We start from the raw sequence: 12,801 nt of genomic DNA, 5'->3' as shown, positions 1-12,801 counted from the left end.
GTTTTTCCCTTTCCTCTAGTGTGTTTTCTTTTGCATGTTAATGGTCTGGAAAAGTGAGAATCCAAAAGTTCAGGCACAAAGGAGTTTTTCCCCCACAAACTGCCTTAAACTCCTTGATTTGACTCCTTTGTTTACTTCAGTAACAACATTCCTGTCGTGGAAATGCGCTATATTTCATAGTTAGGCCTTGTTAGGACTGGCTCAATTTATGGCGCATTTCCATTACAGTTTAGGAACTGGGGTAGTATCTATAGTAACGCAGCGTAGGCGGAGCCGTGACGTCATCTTCAATGAGAACCCCAGAAAAACAACATCAGCCGTTAGCTGTTGGCACTCAAGCTCACAGCTCCTCATATCTGTTCAGAAACTAGACAAAAGTTCAACAAGTACAAACCACAGACTGTCTGTGTCATGGCGAATACAGTCGCTTGTTTATTTATGTCTGTATAGGCCGTTGTTGTGAGTGTGGACGGTCGGAGCATATACTGCGTTAGCTTAGCCGATCTCCATTTAGAAAACACGCATTTTAAAAGGTTTTCCGCCTGCCGTCTGTCTGCAGACTTGTCAAAGCATTAATTCATGGTTTTTAATAACCGGTATCAGTATGTTGTTATTTCGGCATCATTTTGAAACGTGTATTACAATTAAATCACGGTCAAATATATTCATTTTGTTGAAGTTGTAGACCCCTTGCCAGCGATTCTCTCTCTAGTTTAGCATACTCAGCCCGACTCAGCCTGGCTGTTGGCCCGGAAAGAACCTCGATTTTATGGGGCCAGAAAAACTGTGAAATAGTACCCGCTAGCCGGTACTACGCCAAGTGGAAACGGGCCGGGCACGGCACGCTTAAAGCGAGCTGCGCACCGTAGTGGAAATGCGCCAATAGTGACATCACTATCATTCAGAGCCGACTGGACTCTGGTTTCAGACAGAGGGTGAAAAGAGCACAGACAGTATGAGAAAAATAAAGATATTTTTGAACATTAAAGCATGTAAACATGTAAAAATGGACAAGATACAATTATGAAACCTGAAAATATGCATTTTATGGGCCCCTTTAATCAACCCCTTCCATTGAACAACATTTCTGAAAATCCAAAACTAGGATGCCTTTCTAGCATTGGATTTCTCTGCTTACTGAAACCTTGGATGTATTTAGTAAATCCCATAGACCCCAGCAGTTTTGCCTCCGGCCAAAAACGCTTTTTCTCTTTAGACGACTATTCTAAAAAAGATGCCTGTCAAAGGATTGGCTTATAGAACTCTACCAAGGTCTATGTTTTTCTTTATATTTTATTTAGTTGTTACAGGGTGTCCGCGGGGTGAAAATTAAGGCTATTAAAAAGTATTAAAAAGTATGAAACGGCATTTTCCAAGGTATTACATTTTGTAGCTTATTTTCAATAAGTATATAAATTGTCTAAAGAGGTTGTATTCTACAGTCTGCCTGAATGTAATCATTGCGTAGGTGTGTAGTGTGATTCTGTGTAGTTTATTTATGGCATCCTGTTGGATTTGACGTCATCTGAACAGGACATCGCACGCTCACTGCTTGATAGCGCGAAGCTCCGTTTACGCCGGTTGTTAAACAACATCGTTATGGGGAAATGAAAGTTTGCGTCCAAATGGTTGGAAGATAAGGAGGAAGGACAATCAATACTGTATATAGTAAATGTGAGGTAAAGTGTGTCGCCAATGTAACCGGTTAAAACTTGAAGTGGCGATGAGGTCTTAAAATGTATGGAAAGGATCTTAAAAAAGGTCTTAAAAGGTATTACATTTGACTTCAGGATTCCTGCATATACCCTGTGTTAAAGCATGATGGTTTTACATTTGTTAAACTATTACAGAGCCTATAAACAGGGAACAAGATACTGTATTTGATATGCAGAATGTTAAGAGGTTGTTTACACCGACGAGGCGTAGCAACAGTTCATCTCAAATGTGTTCAGCCTGAGCAGACATGTGGGGGGGGGGTCGTATAGTCAGGTGATCTTCTTGTAGATAATAAAGATGACAACATTTCACAAGACCAGAAGAACCCCGAGCTGCCAACACGGCTCTCATGATGTTCCCATTTTCCAGCATGATAAAGTTCTTATTTACATAGAAACGAGCATATGAACCATCTGACATTGTAAAGGAAAATGTGAGGAATGCTTAACATGCAGCTCTTCGGCAGACATTAGTTTGAATTACCTGATGAGTAATAACGTATGTAAAGATATAACCATTATATACTATTTAGCCCAAAAATATGACTTTCATTCATAAATGTAATTCACCCGTGGGAAATGTTTTTACAAAAATACAAGCTTCCATTTAATGTCATAAATATTAATCAGTTACTTTGTCCAACAAAACTGACTGGATTCAATTAGAGGAACAATTCATGATTTTATTCATAAACAATCCACCTAATTCACCGTCCTGCAATATGCAAATCCTTGAGCCTCAACCTGAAGGTCTTTATACATAAAGTACATCAGAGTATAAGGATTATCGGCTTATTCATGTTTATTTGAGGGTTTATTGGTACCTTTTAATGCAGTGTTTCTCAAAGTGGAGGGGTGCAGAGGTATGACAGGGGGGGGGCAAGAGACCAGGAGGAAAAATGGTTATTTAAAAAAGACACAAAAAAAATCTAAATTTGAAAAATTATTGATTTTAAAATAATATGATACAGCACAATTACGTCTGGGTCTCTGTGTTTTATCCAAGCTCGGCTCTGTGTGTGTATGGAACGAGCCATTTTGTGTGTGTGCGCGAGCGAGAGAGAGAGAGCGCACCGGCACCGGAGATCCATGTTGTTAGCTTCCGGTGCGAGCTACGCTTATTATCACTGTTCTAGCAAAGTGATTTTTTTAAAGGAATGCTCACGTTCATGTGTTTTATAAATGTTAACTTGGCCCATTACGTGACAATTTGTGTTGGGGGGGCCCGACTTTTTCTTTTCTCCAAAGGGGGGGAGCCTGACAAAAAAAGTTTGGGAACCACTGCTTTAATGCACCTTTGTGCTCATACGTGTTGTCTTGTGTATTTAAAAAATGCATTTTCATTATTATGCATATTGTTTTTGTTTGGACCATAAGAAAATTGTCAAATAAACAAACTGTATTTTGCAGCCTCTAAAGCAACATTAATCTATCATTTAATAAAAAAATAAAATACAAAAAGAATAACTGTCAAAATCTAATGAAAAAATCTAAATAATAACCATACAAATCATTATTTTTTTAAGATCAAAGTGCTGATGAGTCAGCCTGAGTCCAAACACAGCTCAGGTATAATGAGCTCAGCTCTGCGCTCACATTCAGCTCACTCACTTCACAAATTAGATTAAACCTCACATTATAAACTAATGACAGAGACCTCGTTCCAGAGTTCTTGACGGATTATAGAAGTACGGCAAAGATTTATGAATGTTATAAACAATCCACCTCCTCCGCTGATTGAATTTAAGGTAAATTGACCCTTTCCCCTGTTACAACACTGTGTAAATGAAGTTCTCTGATCTGTTTATGTGAGCGCGGTGTTTATCATCAGTTTATTACCCTCATTGACTCTCATCTGAGGGTGTTTTTTGCAGGATGCCACATCCCGGAGCATTAGGGGAGGGGGACGGCAGACACTGAGAGCCAATTGTGTGTGAATGTCATATGAAACACACAGCTCTCCCATCCAACCCGATATCACGGCAAGACGTGAACATGTGACGATTTACCATGCTGGGAGACGTGAAGACGTCACGATTTCGTCCCTTCAAACGTGACAGTTACACGGTATTGTTAACCCATGTTAACCAGTGGATAAATAACCGGGAATGCCAAGCAAATGCTACCCCGACGGTCAGTTGTTATTGTCAATATTAATGTAATAATGATTTATTTTGTAATAGTCACACTCGATTACGCCGATTTTCTTGTTGCCCCAGCTGGTCGACACCTCTTTTAGCAGAAAGAAAGGCTACATTAATGTATTAAATCGATGTTAATCCATGCGTGTGGATCAAGCGGCAAACTCTGGGGAACAGCCGGGACTCCAATACGGAAGTGCCACACACTGCAGTTCATATATTGGCCGATAGGGACTGACTGCAGAAAGGAGCAATTTCCATAGACCCCCATGTTAAAATGCCCAACTTTACAGCATAAAAAAACATTTTACCCATGGATGCCATAAATATTATTATGAATATAGTTAGATTCCACCTTCATGATTATGGATCTGTGATTGAATTGTTTTCTAACACGACCCTTTTATTTATATTAGGTCTTACAGTTTTTGCATAAATTAGGGCATGGTCACATTGAGTGACGGCTCTGTGAAGTGACTGCTGCTGCTAGCTTCTTGTCTCTCTGCTAGCTGCTCCGTGAAGCTACTGGGACTCTGCCTGCTCAGCCGTGTTTTTTTGTTCTTCATGCTTATATATCGGACTATTGTGACTCGCTCTGCGGTTAAAACAGACGGTGCATGCATGCGGTTTTGCAGTAAGTGAAAATCGAGTACTTATTTATGTGTTAATGATTTTAATCAGCTACGTAATGAATGTTAAGGCTTGGGTTAGCGTGTAAGCGATTGGTAGCTACATCGGTGCTAACGATGCTAATCGTAGCCTCCAAGTTAAAATCATAGACTGTATATATAAAGGTTAAAACGAAATAGACAAGTGTTAAGAGTTAAGTGGGATAATACTGTAGAACAAACGGCTTCTGTTTGAGGTTGATAAAATAAGGTCATCCTTGTAACTTAGAGAGATATTTTATTATGTAGGTAGGAACCGTATGCATCGCTAAGGTTAATTTAAATTGGCTATGCTCAAGTATGTAGACAAGCTAATGTCGAAGTAGTGTATGTGAAATAAACCTCACAATAAGATGTGTGTATATTACAATTATTAATGTCATATTTCAAGATGATCATATAGATATTACAATATGGTTGGTTGAGCTGGAGTTCATTATTGAGCTTACACGTTAACGTCACAGTCATCTGAAGAACGAACCCAAACCTTGTTGTTTTTATTAATTGCATTACCAAATGGGTATCAAAAAAACCGTAAGCATTGGTAACACAACTTCCAAAGTTACAGTAAAATAAAAAGGACCCTGACTCGGACAATACACAATCCAACATGTTCAACAGAAGAGAATCAGTTATATTGTTTGTACACATGGTACTTTACATATATCTGTTTGTTTAAGGTGTCCAGGTGATGCAGACAGGCTAGACCAGAGAGTGAGAGACAGAACTGGACTACTCACAGCAGTGAACTTCAGCACAGGTACAAAGACTCTTTTTTTCATACTGTACAAAGAAAAAAGAAAGATTTTGGTTTAAATAAATGAAGTATTGACTTTAATACACTGATATAAATTCCATTAAACAATACTAAATACTAGATTGCCTACACATCAGTTAAGTTGAGGGTTTTTACCATGCAAAAAGTGACATTTAGATGTTAACAAGCAATATGATTTTGTCAGCTTTCTAATTTAATGTATTGAAGGCAAAGATATTTAACACATAGTGAGAACTGCTACTATTTATGTTAAAAGTTATTCTTTCAGTGGGACAACAGAGCAAGCTTCTACAGTTGCACTACGTTTTGATAACAGTTAAATACTATTTTGATAGTAACATATATTTCAATGTTGATGAACTTCATACTGTTCACTCATAATCTGATTGTCTTAGTGGTTCACTGTTGAAAACATAATTATATCTACAGCCCCTAAACACACAAACACACCGTTTTCATAAATAACACACTTGTTCTGCAATAATAGGTTTTATGTTTCCTGTAATTTTTGTGAGGAAAGGACATGCCTGAAAGACATAACTCAACATTTTCTCCTTCTCTGATTGTCAAGAAGAACATCCAAGAGGAACATTTAAAGCTGATGTTATGAGATTTTAAGACCAGTACAGGACATTCACTAAGAAACTACTTTTATTGTGAAAACAGTCAGCTGATCGAATGCACCTATTTCCACATCTACACTCCATCAGCTAATTATTTCTATTTGCCTCACTTTTTAAGCTTCAGATCACCTGTGCCTTGTACCGCAGAGTTTGCAACGTCACAAATAAATGGGGCCAGATGTGAATGTCAGATGTGAATGTGTAATCTAACATTTTCAGTAAGAATAATGGACGAAAGGAGTGCAAATACAAATTCAATTTATTGAAATGTGAACCAAAAGTTAATCAAAAATGTTTTAAATAAAAAGCACATATGGACAGAAGGTGTAAACCTATTAAATGAAAAAAAAAAAGTAGCGTAATTTTCGGACTATAAGGCGCACCTGAATATAAGCCGCAGCAGCTAAATTGAATGATGTGTACATATATAAGCCGCACTGGACTATAAGCCGCAGGTGTTTTAATGTTTAATCACCATATGTAAGGGTTCGTGCACAGAGGGGATTGTCGGGAAAGAGATGGCTGTTTGAGGAAGGTCCCATTTATTAACATTTCAACAAACAAGTTGCATATTTGCATAACGTATTCAAGTGTTACCATTTAGTGCAATAGTAGCTACAGAACATGTACTGTGCTGTGTAAACTGTACTGTATCACATAGCGTTTCAGACACACAATCTTTTCAACTTTCAAACTTAAACGGTGCGCTCCCAGCGCACTTTTAACACCTTTGCACAAACTGTCTCGCTCTCGTAATGTCTGTCTGTCTTGCTCTCGTTCTGTCTCTCGTACCACTCTCGTTTCCACTTTTACTTTTGCGCGCTACCTATCTCACTCTTTTCCGGCCTCCAGCTTTTCCTGCTGGAGCCTGCCGCTTAAAGGTGGGGGGCGCGGACTGGCCATAGAGCCCATAGAGTTAAAGGTGGTGGACTGTAACCTGTAAAATCCATAGATTTAGGAGGTCCCCTAGTGGCCGTTAGCTGTAAAATCCATAGATTAGCCGCACCGTTATATAAGCCGCAGGGTCGAAAAATGGGGAAACAGGCGCGGCTTATAGTCCGAAAATGACGGTAAACACATTTAGTCAAATAAAGTGACAGACTAGGCCTGTGCAGTTTGTATCAGCTTTGCCCAGCATGGGCTCCTCCATCAGGCCTGGTCCTCCTTGCTGAGGAAAGGCCCTCAGACCTCTCCGGGCCAAACCAACAGATAGGACGTCCATCACACAGAGGTTTCTCCCTGAAGTCTCTGCAGCTCTCTGGACACCACGCTATGTAATATTTAATGCAGCCGAACCGTGTATTACAATGCCGTTATGTGATGACTTTCAAAGAGAAAAGCAAGCACACTCGGAATAAAGTATTACTTTATTTTTAAAAAACGTTTTCAGATTTCAAATCACATAAACACCAAATCCCAGCATGCATTGCGGCAAAACCATCCAATCATCGATCTGAGGATCTTGCCTATATCTGTTCCGGTTTCGTTTATGACCGATGTATTTTGTTATACACACATTCCTTCACATTTACATTTTAATTCGCATTAAAGTATTTGTGAGGCCTTCTAACATGTTTTTAAATATAACTACGGTTGTAGTTGAAGATTTTGTAAATGAACATGAACCGAAGCTGTTTGCAACGCAATCGCACAACGTCACGTCCGTTAATTCCACATCCACACGATCCACACGCATGGATTAACATCGATTTAATACATTAATGTAGCCTTTGTTTCTGCTAAAAGAGGTGTCGACCAGCTGGGGCAACAAGAAAATCGGCGTAATTGAGTGTGACTATTAAAAAATAAATCATTACGTCGGGGTAGCATTTGCTTGGCATTTCCGGTTATTTCTCCACTGGTTAACATGGGTTAACAATACCGTGTAATTGTCACGTTTGAAGGGACGAAATCGTGACATCTTCACGTCTCCCAGCACCGTAAATCGTCACTTGGGGTCCTTCTCACTTCGGTTAAATGGATTCCTTGCGTCCCCCACTTGCGTCGTTTGCCTGCGACTAGTCCCTCCCACCAGGGAAGCATGGAGAGACGCAAGGAAAAGACGAGAGGGAAATTAGTTTTAAGAGCAATGGGACGTCCTTTCCTCCGGAGCGTCACGTGAAGCGACGTCCGTTTGTGATGACGCCACACAGTTGATCGTCTGACAGCAACCAGCTCTGTCCCCGTTATTTCCACACACACCCCCGCCTCTGTTAGTACACATTTACTGACACAAACATTTGTATGATCTGTTGTAGACCCAAATAAATAAAATAAAATAAGAACTAATTCTCAAAAAAGATAAACGCCATTCTTAAAATGTATAATCGAAAAATTGTTTGATTAATATTGATTAGAGTGCACAAAATAAATAAAATAATTCAGAGAAGAAAAAGAGATATGCTATCTATCAAAACCCAGTTAACATTCTTTGGATTGCACACTTTGTTTGTTTGTTTGGATATGTAGCAAATTAACATTTTAAATAGCACTTAATGACTGACTGAATGGAAATGACAATAAATGAAAATGTAAAATGAAAAAAGCGATCATAAAAATGTTTCCAAAAAATGAATAAAATGATTTTTGACCACTTTGTTGTTCAGATATGTACGGAAGAGTACGGAAGAGGATTAGGGCCACATGAATAAAAAAAAAATTTGTTCTAAGAAAAAAGTCAGAATTCTGACTTTAATCTCAGAATTCTGATTTTTACCCAGAATTCTGACTTTAATCTCAGAATTCTGACTTTTTTCTCAGACGAAAAAATATATATTTTCTTTGGGAGAAAAAAGTCAGAATTCTGACTTAATCTCAGAATTCTGAATTTTTTCTCAGAATTCTGACTTTAATCTCAGAATTCTGAGTTTAATCTCAGAATTCTGACTTTTTCCTCAGAACAAAAAAACATAATTTTTTTGAGGAGAAAAAAGTCAGAATTCTGACTTTATTCTCAGAATTCTGACTTTAATCTCAGAATTCTGACTTTTTTCTCAGAATTCTGACTTTAATCTCAGAATTCTGACGCCAGAGGGGGTCCAAGAGGAAACCAAATTGCAAATGGAGGAGCAAAAGGTGAATTATAAATATAAAGTGTGTTTTGGGCGTTCGTAAAAACAACGAAAAGGCGTTAGAATATGAAATGCAGACATTGATTAGCTAGCAGCAAGCGCATTAGTTTATATGCTATGGCTTCCCCCCCCCCCCCCCCCCATCTAATTCAGTAAATAATGGTTTTCGTTGACACACAAGTTTGTGCTTGTTGGAACAGTGACAACTAAACAACATGGTTTTCATGTTTCTGTAGAGATTTAATTAAGTGTGTTTAACAAGGCAGCTAGCAGCTAGCTGACAATAAGAAGGCTATTAACCATCAAAATGATCAAAATCTCAAACATCATCTCGTCTAGAATGGAGTAAGACAGTTGTGGTTGTGGGAAAAATGATATTGTAAAAAAATAGGCATTTTATGAAACAAGTTAGTGAGGTCAACAGTAAGAGTGTTTAACACTTTCTGGCTTTAAATTAAAGGTATGACTTTTGTTCCTGCATATAAAGTGTTCCTGATAAATAAGATCAGTACTCCGTAATGGACACTTTTACTGAGCATATACTGTGTAAAATAGGAAGAAGAGTCTTAACCTTACAATATTTAAACAATGTATTTTCTTTTCTTTTTTGCAGATTAAAAGCAACGTTATTGTCTGATGTACTATTCAACTTCAACCGCCATATTACAACCCCTCCTACGAATACCAAATTGTCCTCTTTATATTCTGCATTAGATCAGTTTGCTGCACTGCTCACAACAATGCCTGCAGAGCCGGATTTGGATGACTTAATCAAACTATACTTCAGACTTTCCCTAAGTAACAAAGAAATACTTGCTATTTTGGCACACACTAATCACATTGTAATTAGTGTCCGAACATTAAAGAGAATTTGTAAAAGACTTAACCTGTTCAGGAGGAAGAACCAGTCTGACTTGGAGGAAGTGCTAGCTTTTGTACAGCATGAGATCATGACCAATGGACAGATGCAGGGATACCGTTGGCTACATCTCCGTGCAATTCAACAGGGCCTTGTTGTGTCACAAGATAGCATAAGACGCATCATCAAACTGGTTGATCCACAAGGTGTGGAATTAAGACGAGCCCACCGCTTGAGAAGACGTCAGTACAGATGCAGAGGGCCAAATGCACTTTGGCACATGGATGGTTATGATAAGCTAAAGCCCTATGGCATTGCCATCAACGGCTGTTTAGATGGTTTTAGCCGCTACTGTATGTGTTATGGATGGAGGCCTATACCACAAACAGTGATCCTAAAGTAGTTGCAAGTTACTTTATCAAAACAGTTTCAGGTATAGGTGGATGTCCAGAGAGGATTTGTGCAGACAGGGGCACGTAAAATGTTTCTGTTGAAGAAATGCAGATGTTTTTGCGAAGAACCACCCAGACAGTTTTGCTGGGGAGAGAAGTTTCCTTTATGGAGGAAGCACAGCAAACCAGCGCATTGAAGGATGGTGGGGTATACTCCGCAAACAGAGTGCGCAGTTCTGGATGAACCTGTTTCAAACTTTCCATGAAGATGGGCACTTCACAGGAGACATTTTGGACAAAAGTCTTATCCAATTCTGTTACCTTAATCTTGTTCAGGTAAAATATTTTATTTATTTCTGAGATTAGTCATTAATAAAAGTAGTATGAGTAATAATAATATTATAATTCACTATGTTCGTGGACATTGCAGCAACCTCAGCCTCCATCTAGACAGGTAGAAGTTATGTCCGAAAGCTTCTTAAGACATGTCGTCTACATTTACTGTGCTTTTTTTCTATGCAGGATGAACTTGATGAAGTGGTCAACACCTGGAATTCCCACAAAATCAGACCAAGATCAACTGATGACACAGCATCTGGTCGGCCAGTGATTATGTACTCCTTCCCAGAGTTGCACAGTGCTGAGGATAGACTCAAACCTATTGCCATGGAGGAAGTCAATTTTTGTATGGAAGAGTGTACTCCCAAAGGCCAGCTTCCATGCGATGAAACTGTTTTTGAACTGTGTTGTCTACTCATGGCGGAAAACGGATGGGATGATCCAGCAGATCCATTTGCTGCAGCTCATCTATATCCTGTTACGAGATGATATACGACGACAAGTATTTGATTAAGGGTACATGTAGCGTACATGTCATTATGCAAAATATAAAATACTCACTGACCTCCTCATCCTCTACCAACCACCCCGGTCCCTCAGATCCACCTCAGCCGGTTTGCTCTCAATCCCCAAGGCCAAACTCCGGAGCTTCGGGGACAGAGCCTTCTCTGTGGCAGCCCCGAAGCTCTGGAACTCCCTCCCCCAAGACCTCCGTGAGTCTGATTCCCTCACCCTGTTCCAGTCCCGTCTCAAAACCCACCTCTTCAACTCTGCTTATCCTTAAACCCGCCGCCCCCCTCTGAACCAACATCCTCCTGACTGCTTTTCTGTTTTTGTTTTGTTTTTGTTTTTGTTTGTGTTTTTGTTCTTGTTTTGTTTGTCGACCTGACTCATAATGTAAAGCGTCTTTGGGTCTAGAAAAGCGCTATATAAATCCCATTTATTATTATTATTATTATTACTGTTCAGGACAAAACTGACCTTAAAAAATAAGTAATTATTTAGTCAAAAATGTATCAATAAAAATCATAGTCAATGGTATTTCATGTATTCCTTAAATGTTTGTCTCTCAGCAACACTATTTTCATTTTTCTTTACAGCTTTTCAACAGTTTTTTAATGGTACTGTATGTATGGGCCAAATCTTTGTTACATTTTTCTACATTGTATACACAAATAATTTACAACTGATTGCTAATTTTCACTCAGTTGCCAGATTATTTCATGTGCGCTCTAAAAACAGTAAGAGGCCAGTCATTAATATTGCCACGTAGTTTGCTGCAACTGAGACGGCCTTGCTTACACTGGGCAAACTTCCTCCTTTAAGAAAGGATAAGAACGCCATTCGCTGACATGACAAACCTGCTAGTGCCATGTACTGTATTGGTGAATACAAATATCACTTTAGAATGACTTATTGATTGCCACATGCATACAAAAATGAACATGTTAATTGTTCAGCATAACTCCATTGTTTTTACTAAAAATGTCGAATCACATTCTTGCAAAAGTGTAAGCACAGATACATCGTTCACACCTTTTTGCATAACACATTAATTAAATGGATCAGATTGTCTTTATGCAGTAACAAATTGTATTTATTTATTTAAATTACTTTGAGTATTTCAAAATGTGGTTACATTTATGTATTCTCGGAATTCAATGAAACAATGTAGCCGTAATAACTTAAGGTGAACAGACTTTGGGAAGCTTGGTTGTGAGTTCATACTAACAGGAGCACATTTTATCCAATGCTTATGCAATGAGTATGTCATTGCAGTATTCATCATATGTTCTCAGTATTGATATACATCAGTCTTTTAATTGTATCACCATAACATTGCAACATAGTTTTGGCAAAAATAAACAATTAACTTTATTAAGACAATAGAGGATACCATTTCTAGACAATTAAATACAAATGTAATATGTAAAAAAGGCATCAAGAATTCAAAGCATAGATACACAGAATGGTATTGTTCTTAATTAATTAGCAATTATTTTATCATTATTTTTAATGCCAAATGACTAATTACTTTTCTCAACTTTTCTTCACAAATATGAATTACTATAAGATATTTTAGAAAAGTATTGAAAAACTATTGCAAAGCTTATTTATTCAATCACTTTATACCCATAAGAATAGGGAACTTTATCAACATTCAGTCGAAGGCCTGCATACAAATGTGGTGTAAGAAAATAAATTTGATTCACAA

The 12,801-nt window shown here is 38.2% G+C and overlaps 1 long non-coding RNA gene across 1 annotated transcript; it reads left to right on the top strand.

Moving 5' to 3' along the window:
- Positions 1–4,237: 4,237 nt before the first annotated feature.
- LOC307040013 lies at positions 4,238–11,627 on the top strand. The gene is made up of 3 exons (XR_013808400.1): positions 4,238–4,490; positions 5,205–5,284; positions 10,770–11,627. It is a non-coding gene; the product is annotated as an uncharacterized lncRNA (long non-coding RNA).
- Positions 11,628–12,801: the final 1,174 nt, after the last annotated feature.

The sequence above is a fragment of the Notothenia rossii genome, assembly GCF_949606895.1.
Source record: "Notothenia rossii genome assembly, chromosome: 5".
NCBI classification, from domain to species: domain Eukaryota; kingdom Metazoa; phylum Chordata; class Actinopteri; order Perciformes; family Nototheniidae; genus Notothenia; species Notothenia rossii.
The sequence above is the reverse complement of the archived record's forward strand: the minus strand, read 5'-3'. Positions and strand labels throughout refer to the sequence as shown.